Here is a 12,044-nt window from a genome sequence, read left to right on the forward strand (position 1 = left end):
CGAGTCGAATCTTGAGACATAGCAGACTACTTGGAGCACATACATACACACATTCTTACACACTCACTTGTATATAAATTAGTACAGTAGGCCCCCAGTTATCGGCCATTCCTGTTATCGGCCAACTCGGTTATAGGCCGGTTTTTCTGGTTCTGGTTATCGGCCATTATTTTGCTTATCGGCCGTATGGGATGCTGGGATGTGTCAACCCACCCACTGCCACTGCAGCCAGTCTGGCTGTGCCTCTGGGAGAGACGTGTAAATTCTAGCACCTTCAAATCAATCGGAAAAAGGCTGGTAGGCCTGCATATGATAGAACGAGTCTGCATGGTAAGTCTGCACAGTAAGAAAAAATCTAACCACCTGCATTGCATTGTTTGTGGGAGTGGTAATTCAATGCGCCTTTGTCACCAAGCCAAGCGGTAAGGAATGCCTCACTCTCCGTCAGTGTTGGTGGTGGGGAATGCAGTAGGGGGGAACAAGGCAGTGTGGGTGGTGGGGAAAGGAGCATGGGTTTGTGTAAACAACATGGCTGGCTGGCAGGCTGGCCAGCTGGCTGGTGAGCTGGCTGGCTGTCTCTCTCTCTCTGTGTCTCTGTCTGTCTGTCAGTCTGTCTGTGTGTGTCTCTCTCTCTGGCTCTCTCTCCCTCTCTGGCTCTCTCTCTCTGGCTCTCTCTCTCTCTCTGTCTCTCTCTCTCTCTCTCTGTCTCTCTCTCTCTCTCTGTCTTTCTCTCTCTCTCTCTCTCTGTCTCTCTCTCTCTGTCTCTCTCTCTCTGTCTCTCTGGCTCTCTCTCTCTCTCTCTGGCACTCTCTCTCTGGTGCTCTCTCTCTGGCGCTCTCTCTCTGGCGCTCTCTCTCTGGCGCTCTCTCTCTGGCACTCTCTCTCTGGCGCTCTCTCTCTCTCTCTCTCTCTCTCTCTCTCTCTCTCTCTCTCTCTCTCTCTCTCTCTCTCTCTCTCTCTCTCTCTCTCTCTCTCTCTCTCTCTCTCTCTCTCTCTCTCTCTCTCTCTCTCTCTCTCTCTCTCTCTCTCTCTCTGGCTCTCTCTCTGGCTCTCTCTCTGGCTCTCTCTCTCTCTCTCTCTCTCTCTCTCTCTCTCTCTCTCTCTCTCTCTCTCTCTCTCTCTCTCTCTCTCTCTCTCTCTCTCTCTCTCTCTCTCTCTCTCTCTCTCTCTCTCTCTCTCTCTCTCTCTTCTCTCTCTCTCTCTCTCTCTCTCTCTCTCTCTCTCTCTCTCTCTCTCTCCTCTCTCTCTCTCTCTCTCTCTCGCTCTCACTCTCTCTCTCTCTTTCGCTCTGGCTCTCTATCTCTCTCTCTCCTCTCTCTCTCTCTCTCTCTCTCTCTCTCTCTCTCTCTCTCTCTCTCTCTCTCTCACACACACACACAGGCACACGTAAATACAATTATACATAGTGTAAACAACCTAGGATAACCCAAAAAATCCAGGCTGGCAAATAATAAGTATCAGACTCAGATGTGACTACTGCCTTGAGTGTAAAACATGTTGGTTCACTAGTGGCTCTCTGAGACAGAGAGACAGAAAGAGAAGCTGACAGACAGACAAACAGAAAGAGAATCTATACCTGGCTTCTCCAATGAGCATATTGTTGGAGTCATTATATGAGTCAAGAGCCTTCAGTGATGAAAAAAAAAACGTAGAATCAGTAATGATGATAGAGTCAAGCTCAGTGTCACAGGTTAGCTTTAGTGCCATTAGGATTGCCAATAATTCAGTTTGCATTGTAGATGCCCTGTTGTTAATTCTTATGCCTAACTCAACAAATTTATTATTGTTCTTAACTAGGGAGGTGGCAACAAGAGCAGATGCAGCCCTGCCAGAAGACTCCTGATCCATCAGTGTATATAATGTGTGATAACTTATTACTACCAACTAGGTGAGAAATTTCTTCTTGAGCAGTTGCTTTAACAAGTGATATAAGGAAGGGATTACTAGCAATGAGCTAGGTATGTGATATTAATGCAGGTATGTGATATTAATGATATTAATATTAATGCAGGTATGTGATATTAAATGAACACATCTTCCATGGAGGGGTGAAATGCTCTTGTTGTCTACAGTGATACAGTTCATGCAGGATATAAAACTTAATGCATTGCATGTTTTCACAATCCATTTAGATCTGTGTGTATTTACCTCTAGACACTTGGTAAGATGCATTGTGACAGTGTCTGGTTCATTTCTTAACATTCTAATACCAAGTACAGTGTTAATCTCAACAATCCTATCACTGATACTAGAAATACCAAGCTCCTTCCTCATATTAAGAACCTTTGTAGATTTGGGACACCCAAGAATAATTCTGAGAGCTTCATTTTGCATTAACTCCAAGGGTCAGAGAAAACTTTCTCTAGCTAATATCAATATGGGAGAAGCATAATCAATTAAGGACCTAACATAGGCTATGTACATCATTCTCACGATTCTCACATTAGCACCATAGTTGGGGTTATACCCAGCAACAGCTTTGAGAGCATTTAGCCTTTCATTCCATTTCTTATTTAGTTGTGATATAGTGGATTTGTTAAAGGGGGCATCTACACCAAGATATCTGTAAGTTTTAACGTGGCTAATGTTTTCACCCTGCAAATAGATGGGTGGGGGATGTCGTTTGCTTGTTAATATCTTTGTTTTAGAGGAAGATGTTATGAGGCCTAGTTGATTACAAATTGCTTGAACTTCATTAAGAATGGCACTCATCTTCTTATGCCCTGTTGTATGTATCATGATGTCATCAGCATAGATTATAGCTATATGTTTAGGTGAGGCAGGTAGAGCATTTAGGAGAGCATTGATCAGAATATTAAATAGCATGGGACTAAGAACTCCTCCCTGTGGTATACCTAGAGACATGTCTTTCGACTCGCTTCTAAAGCCTTGACAGAGGACAGAGGATACTCTATTTGACAGGTATCCTATTATCCAGCAGAGTAAGCTACCACCAATATTCATTTTGGCTGGTTCATGTAGTATAACGGTTCTGTTCGCAATATCAAATACAGATTTTAGATAAAAAAAAGTGGTAAAACTTGTAGAGGTGTCTGCAGTGAGAATGGTGGAAATACAGTTGTGCACACTTTTACCTTTCATGAACCCATAGAGGTAGGGGGAAAGTTGGTGTCTGATTCTGTAGTTCAGTCTGTTAAGTATCATTCTTTCAAAAGTTTTACAAAGACAACTAGTTAAGGAGATCAGTCTAAATGTATCAGGCTGCTGGGGCTTAGGGATAGGCACAGTGACACTATTGGTCCAGAAAGCAGGAAGAACTCCTTCAATGTAACTGGTATTATACAGTGCCAACAAAGGGTTTTTATTCACATGCCTTAAAGTTCTGAGAATATCATAGGTTATACCATTGTCTCCAGGAGCAGTTGATCGACCTTTAGTTAATGCATTATCTAATTCATACTCGATAAAGAGGCAATCACTCTCATCAATATTTTGGCTCATAAAATTAATCAGTTTCAACATTTCTTCAGAAGTACTCTCTAAATTTTTTCTAATATGAGATGCCTGGATGTTTTAGACCACTCATTTATGAGGTCATTTGCTTTTTCAAGAGGAAAGGGAAGAGCAACATTGCCAGTCTTCTTCCTGGTTATTAAAATAACCAGGTGGACCTATTTAATCCACTAACAAATTGTTTGCATTCCTGTTGCCTAAGTTCTTACTTTCTATTCCTTGCATTTGTTAGTGCAGCTTGGAATGTTCTGAGCAGGTCTGGGGTTCTAGCTATAGTAGTAGTTTAATAAGTGCTTATAACTCATAAATACCTTATAAGGTACTTCTCCAGCTGTTTATGGGTGACCAAAATCCTCCTGCCCAGGGTGCAGCGGGACATCGACGTCTTGCTTGGGTTCAGTGTCTTGATGAGGCTGACAAAGGTGGGGGATTCCACTATATGCAGCGATAGTATGTTTACCTGGAGTTTACCTGCAGAGGGTTTCGGGGATCAACATTCCCGTAGCTCGGTCTGAGACCAGGCCTCATGTTGCAGACATAATAGACAAAATAGTCATCCAGGTAGAGCCACAGGTTCTGCGACTCCTAGCCCTCAGCCTGAGTGGCCTCTGCTTCATCCACAGCCGCTGCAGACTCCTCAACAACACCCTCAGGTGGAACAGAAACGTCTTCCCTGTTCATAACAATAAGTGACAATGCACCCTGGTGATCGCTGACACTGTAGGACTATAAAAATGTTGCTCAGATGCTGCTGCTGCGTTTACAAGTCACGTTTACATGTAGTTAGCCAATAGTATGCCTGACTGACTATTGGAGAAATGCCTACAACAGACAGGAACAAACATGTATGCCATTGAAAAGGCTTTGCTTTCTGACTACCAACAATGTATGAATTTCTTTTTTAGCAGACTCAAAGTGAGCGAAACTTTAGCAGAAGCTAATTGGTTCACTTACGGTTCTTAAAGTTAGCAGAAATGCTAATATTTTTATTATTATCACACTGGCCGATTCCCACCAAGGCAGGGTGGCCCGAAAAAGAAAAACTTTCACCATCATTCACTCAATCACTGTCTTGCCAGAAGGGTGCTTTACACTACAGTTTTTAAACTGCAACATTAACACCCCTCCTTCAGAGTGCAGGCACTGTACTTCCCATCTCCAGGACTCAAGTCCGGCCTGCCGGTTTCCCTGAACCCCTTCATAAATGTTACTTTACTCACACTCCAACAGCACGTCAAGTATTAAAAACCATTTGTCTCCATTCACTCCTATCAAACACGCTCACGCATGCCTGCTGGAAGTCCAAGCCCCTCTCACACAAAATCTCCTTTACCCCCTCCCTCCAACCTTTCCTAGGCCGACCCCTACCCCGCCTTCCTTCCACTGCAGACTAATACACTCTTGAAGTTATTCTGTTTCGCTCCATTCTCTCCACATGTCCGAACCACCTCAACAACCCTTCCTCAGCCCTCTGGACAACAGTTTTAGTAATCCTGCACCTCCTCCTAACTTCCAAACTGCGAATTCTCTGCACTATATTCACACCACACATTGCCCTCAGACATGACATCTCCACTGCCTCCAGCCTTCTCCTCGCTGCAACATTCATCACCCATGCTTCACACCAATATAAGAGCGTTGGTAAAACTATACTCTCATACATTCCCCTCTTTGCCTCCAAGGACAAAGTTCTTTGTCTCCACAGACTCCTAAGTGCACCACTCACCCTTTTCCCCTCATCAATTCTATGATTCACCTCATCTTTCATAGACCCATCCACTGACACGTCCACTCCCAAATATCTGAATACATTCACCTCCTCCATACTCTCTCCCTCCAATCTGATATCCAATCTTTCATCACCTAATCTTTTTGTTATCCTCATAACCTTACTCTTTCCTGTTTTCACTTTCAATTTTCTTCTTTTGCACACCCTACCAAATTCATCCACCAATCTCTGCAACTTCTCTTCAGAATCTCCCAAGAGCACAGTGTCATCAGCAAAGAGCAACTGTGACAACTCCCACTTTATGTGTGATTCTTTATCTTTTAACTCCACGCCTCTTGCCAAGACCCTCGCATTTACTTCTCTTACAACCCCATCTATAAATATATTAAACAACCACGGTGACATCACACATCCTTGTCTAAGGCCTACTTTTACTGGGAAATAATTTCCCTCTTTCCTACATACTCTAACTTGAGCCTCACTATCCTCGTAAAAACTCTTCCCTGCTTTCAGTAACCTACCTCCTACACCATACACCTGCAACATCTGCCACATTGCCCCCCTATCCACCCTGTCATACGCCTTTTCCAAATCCATAAATGCCACAAAGGCCTCTATAGCCTTATCTAAATACTGTTCACTTATATGTTTCACTGTAAACACCTGGTCCACACACCCCCTACCTTTCCTAAAGCCTCCTTGTTCATCTACTATCCTATTCTCCGTCTTACTCTTAATTCTTTCAATAATAACTCTACCATACACTTGGCCAGGTATACTCAACAGACTTATCCCCCTATAATTTTTGCACTCTCTTTTATCCCCTTTGCCTTCATACAAAGGAACTGTGCATGCTCTCTGCCAATCCCTAGGTACCTTACCCTCTTCCATACATTTATTAAATAATTGCACAAACCACTCCAAAACTATATCCCCACCTGCTTTTAACATTTCTATCTTTATCCCATCAAGCCCGGCTGCCTTACCTCCTTTCATTTTACCTACTGCCTCACGAACTTCCCCCACACTCACAACTGGCTCTTCCTCACTCCTACAAGATGTTCCTCCTTGCCCTATACACAAAATCACAGCTTCCCTATCTTCATCAACATTTAACAATTCCTCAAAATATTCCCTCCATCTTCCCAATACCTCTAACTCTCCGTTTAATAACTCTCCTTTCCTATTTTTAACTGACAAATCCATTTGTTCTCTAGGCTTTCTTAACTTATTAATCTCACTCCAAAACTTTTTCTTATTTTCAACAAAATTTGTTGATAACATCTCACCCACTCTCTCATTTGCTCTCTTTTTACATTGCTTCACCACTTTTTCTCCATATACTCTTCCCTCCTTGCATCACTTCTACTTTGTAAAAACTTCTCATATGCTAACTTTTTCTCCCTTACTACTCTCTTCACATCATCATTCCACCAATCGCTCCTCTTCCCTCCCGCACCCACTTTCCTGTAACCACAAACTTCTGCTGAACACTCTAGCACTACATTTTTAAACCTACCCCATATCTCTTCGACCCCATTGCCTATGCTCTCATTAGCCCATCTATCCTCCAATAGCTGTTTATATCTTACCCTAACTGCCTCCTCTTTTAGTTTATAAACCTTCACCTCTCTCTTCCCTGATGCTTCTATTCTCCTTGTATCCCATCTACCTTTTACTCTCAGTGTAGCTACAACTAGAAAGTGATCTGATATATCTGTGGCCCCTCTATAAACATGTACATCCTGAACTCTACTCAACAGTCTTTTATCTACCAATACATAATCCAACAAACTACTGTCATTTCGCCCCACATCATATCTTGTATACTTATTTATCCTCTTTTTCTTAAAATATGTATTACCTATAACTAAACCCCTTTCTATACAAAGTTCAATCAAAGGGCTCCCATTATCATTTACACCTGGCACCCCAAACTTACATACCACACCCTCTCTAAAAGTTTCTCCTACTTTAGCATTCAGGTCCCCTACCACAATTACTCTCTCACTTGGTTCAAAGGCTCCTATACATTCACTTAACATCTCCCAAAATCTCTCTCTCTCCTCTGAATTCCTCTCTTCTCCAGGTGTATACACGCTTATTATGACCCACTTCTCGCATCCAACCTTTACTTTAATCCACATAATTCTTGAATTTACACATTCATATTTTCTTTTCTCCTTCCATAACTGATCATTCAACATTACTGCTACCCCTTCCTGTGCTCTAACTCTCTCAGATACTCCAGATTTAATCCCATTTATTACCCCTCACCGAAACTCCCCTACCCCCTTCAGCTTTGTTTCGCTTAGGACCAGTACATCCAACTTCTTTTCATTCATAACATCAGCAATCATCTGTTTCTTGTAATCCGCACTACATCCACGCACATTTAAGCATCCCAGTTTTATAGAGTTTTTCTTCTTCTCTTTTTTAGTAAATGTCTACAGGAGAAGGGGTTACTAGTCCATTGCTCCCGGCATTTTAGTCGCCTCATACGACACGCATGGCTTACGGAGGAAAGATTCTTTTCCACTTCCCCATGGACAATAGAAGAAATAAAGAAGAACAAGAGCTATTTAGAAAAAGGAGAAAAACCTAGATGTATGTATATATATATGCATGTGCATGTCTGTGAAGTGTGACCAAAGTGTAAGTAGGAGTAGCAAGATATCCCTGTTATCTAGCATGTTTATGAGACAGAAAAAGAAATGCTAATCCGCTTGACAAATAGTTAGTTCCACTATTAGCGGTTAGTGGATTAGCAGAGCTGTGCCCACCACTGGTTAATACTAATGTTTACAGACTACTTAGGAATTAAAAGTAGGTTAATGAGTAGTTTTATGTTAACAAACTGGCCATATCCCACTGTGTCAGGGCGCCCTAAAAATAAATGAAAGTTTTTCTTTTTAAATTTAGTGTTGTTATTCTTCTTGGCTCTTGAGCTAAGTTCGAAGTGTAGTATTGAGTAGGTAGTATTGAGTAGGCATTAAAAATAGTACAAACAAGGAGATAATATTTTCTTTAAGGTTGAATTATGATTGCAAGTAATGAGAATAAGAATATGTATAGAGAGTTATTTACATGTTTGTGGTTGAGTGAGTGTTAAACATTTTTAACATATTAAATTGGTGGTTTTAACATAATACATTGTTTCTACAGAAATGGGTGGTAATGCAGATTTTGTTGTAAGTATATTGTTATTGAAGGTATACAAACACAAGAATAAGAGTACAGTGGTACCCCAAGTTTTGGCCATAATTTGTTCCAGAAGGCTGAGTGCCGTTACTGAACGAATTTGTTCCCATAAGGAATAATGTAAATTAGATTAGTCCTTTTCTGACCCCCAGAAATACACTTACAATAGCACTTACAATAATACATCTACATAATTGTTCGAGTTGGGAGCTGTACGAAACTCAGGGTACCACTGTATTGATGCTTATTAACATATTTATGGTTAAGCAAATTGTTAAGCACATTTAACACATTAACCCTTTGACTGTTGCAGGCCTCTTTCTGAAACTATCATTCTATGTCGCAAAATATTCGAAAAAAAAAGAAAAAATTTTTTATGAGTGTTTTAGTCCAAAAAAAATTTTTTTGCCATCAGTACTTACCGTGATATAGAGGCGTGAAGTTTGCAGAAAATAAGCCGTGTATGGCAACAGCGGCGACTGTCGCTCACCCGGTAAACTTTGGTTTACTTGTATTTGAAGTTTTTTTTTTTTCACTATTTTATTTTTTCACATAACTTATGTGGCCTGTGAGACAAAAGTAAGGTGCAATGTACATATATGCACTCGTTGTATACAACAGAATAAGCACACAAACATGATTATCAATATATTGTTTACAAAACTTGTTTACAAAAACAAACAATACAAAAAATTTTTTACTACTATTGTTCTATAATATATATACCAATGTACAGTCACCGAACATATTCCTAGAAGTTCTGCAGCTTGTGGAACTCTTTGAAATATGTTTTCATACACAATGGTGTTTTACACTCCTCACACATAAAACGAGTGTGTCTGCATTTTTGTGGACTTTTTTTTTATGTGCAAAGACAAAACACCTCCTCTAAGCAGTTTTCTTCAAAGTATTAGCAGGCAGTTGATTATGTAGTTATCCTAGGTAAATGGTCGTGTGTCATCATTCCTTCCTTCCTGCATTTGTTTCGTACCTTCCTACCTTCCTGCGTTCCTTTCCTAACTTCCTGCATTCCTTTCCTACCTTCCTGCATTCCTTTCCTATCTTCCTGCATTCCTTTCCTATCTTATTTCCTACCTTCCTGCATTCCTTTCCTACCTTCCTGCATTCCTTTCCTACCTTCCTGCAATCCTTTCCTACCTACCTTCCTGCATTCGTTTTCTACCTTCCTTCCTACATTCCTTCATCTTTCCTTACTTTTTTCCTTCCTTTCATCTCATCCTTCCTTCATTCCTGCCTTCCATTCTTCCCTCCTCCTGGTTTCTATAATATATTTTATTTATTTATTTATTTATTTATTAACAATTTGAGCACACATACAGAGGTACAAAAAAATACAGATAAGAGCAGCATGCCAAAGCCACTTATACTATGCATAGCATTTTGAGCTGGCTTAAAATTAACTTACGATTAACTAAGCAATGATGAAATCAGTGATAAAACATTAATGTAAACAGATTACTATAAAGCACAAGTGAGTATTACAAAGACAGGTCATATGGTTGCATGCATTGTTGTACATTCAGTCGTATGGAGTATTCCGTTAGATTGGGTATTAGGTTTAACATTTATGTGATATAATTGTGAGAAACATTTAAGATATACAATTTATAAGGTTCAGTTATTCAGTATTTATTTGATTTTGGGTGAGTAAGTGATCTTTGAGAAGAGAATTGAATTTATAAACAGGTAGTGTTTCTTTTATATTTACAGGTAATGAATTCCAGATTTTAGGGCCTTTTATGTGCATTGAGTTTTTGCATAGTGTGAGATGGACACGAGGAACATCAAAGAGTGATCTGTGCCTTGTGTTATGGTCATGTGTTCTGTTGAGGTTGGCAAGGAGATGTTTGAGGGGAGGGTTAATATCAGAGTTAAGTGTTCTATGTATGTAATAGGTGCAGTAATAAGTATGGATGTTTTGTATGGTGAGTAGGTTTAGTGTATTGAATATTGGTGGAGTGTGCTGCCTGTAGTGAGAATTTGTTATCATTCTAACTGCAGCCTTTTGTTGGGTAATTAGTGGTCTGAGATGGTTACTTGTTGTTGAGCCCCATGCACAAATTCCATAGGTGAGATAGGGGTAAATAAGAGAGTGATATAGGGCCAGGAGGGCTGACTGTGGAGCATAGTACCGTATCTTCGATAGTATGCCTACAGTCTTGGAAATTTTCTTAGAAATTTGTTGTATATGTGTATGAAATTTGAGTCTATTATCAAGGTGGATTCCTAAGAATTTTCCCTCTGTTAGCTTTGTGATAGGTGATCTGTTTATCATTATCTTAAGAGGGACATCTGTTGCTCTGTTACCAAACTGAATGAAGTAGGTTTTGTCAATGTTTAGTGTAAGTTTGTTAGTCCTCATCCAGGTAGATATTTTCTGTAATTCGGTATTTACAGTATTGGCTAGCGTGACTGGGCTCGGGTGGGAGAAGACGTATGTAGTGTCATCTGCAAATAGTGTGGGTTTGAGTAATTGCGAAGCATTTGGTAGGTCATTTATGTACAGGAGAAAGAGAAGAGGGCCAAGGACACTTCCCTGTGGGACACCAACTGTAATTGGTTGTGCAGAAGAATTTGCCCCATTTGCATACACATATTGGCTTCTGTTGCTGAGGTATGACTTGAGGTAGTTGAGGGAGTGCCCTCTTATACCATAGTGTGACAATTTTACGTGGAGCAAGTCATGGTCAACTGTATCAAAAGCTTTACGTAAGTCAATGAAGATCCCCAGTGGGACTTCTTTTTTCTCTATTGCAGTGTATATATGTTCTAGCATGTGTATAATAGCATCATTAGTATTTTTATTAGGCCTGAATCCAAATTGGCAGGGGTTGAGTATGTTTTGGGAGATAAGGTAGGAGTAGATTCGTTTATGAATTAATTTTTCGAAGATTTTTGAGAGAGGGTGTAAGTTGGATATTGGCCTATAGTTATTCAACTCTGTTTGGTCTCCTCCTTTGTGGATCGGGGTGACCCTTGCTATTTTGAGTACTGTAGGGAAGGTGGAGGATTCAATGGATTTGTTAAAGATTGTTGCAATGATTGGTGATAGCACTTTTGACACTTTTTTGTATATAAAGGGTGGTAAGGTATTTAAATCTCCTACCTTGTTTTTTAGTGTGTTGATAATAAGGGAGACTTCGTATGGGTTAGTCGGAGCTAGGAACAGTGTGTTCGGGTAGTTGCCGGTGAGGTAGTCATTTGGTGGGGTATCTGAGCTTGGGATTTTATTGGCAAGGTTTTGTCCTATAGTGGAGAAGAAATCATTGAGTCTGTTTGCTGTTTCTGTTGGTGGGAGTTGGGGTTCATCTGATTTTGCTAATTTTATTTCGCTATTTCGTGATATCTTTTTTGTTCCTAGAATTTCTGATAGGGTTTTCCAGGTCTTTTTTATATCACCTCGTAAGTTGGATAATCTGTTCTCGTAATACAATTTTTTTGCCCTTCTTATCAGGCTGGTTAGGATTGAGTAACGTTTTGTTTGGTCTCTGGTTATGTGACCCATTCTGTACTGTTTTTCATATTGGTGTTTTGTATTTATGGATTTGAGAATGCTGGGTGTTAGCCAGGGACTGTTCAGTCTCTTAGCTGTCATCTGTTTAGTTTTTTTAGGGCAGTG

At 40.4% G+C, this 12,044-nt stretch overlaps 1 long non-coding RNA gene across 1 annotated transcript in view; it reads left to right on the top strand.

Moving 5' to 3' along the window:
* The first annotated feature begins 1,540 nt into the window (after nucleotides 1-1,540).
* LOC128699295 (uncharacterized) overlaps nucleotides 1,541-12,044 on the top strand; it is a 51,833-nt gene continuing 41,329 nt past the window's right edge. The window contains exons 1-2 of the long non-coding RNA XR_011393132.1: nucleotides 1,541-1,888; nucleotides 8,369-8,394. This is a non-coding gene — a long non-coding RNA (uncharacterized lncRNA). The remainder of the gene's footprint in view (nucleotides 1,889-8,368; nucleotides 8,395-12,044) is intronic.

Source organism: Cherax quadricarinatus, chromosome 44 (assembly GCF_038502225.1).
Source record: "Cherax quadricarinatus isolate ZL_2023a chromosome 44, ASM3850222v1, whole genome shotgun sequence".
Classification (NCBI taxonomy): Eukaryota; Metazoa; Arthropoda; class Malacostraca; order Decapoda; family Parastacidae; genus Cherax; species Cherax quadricarinatus.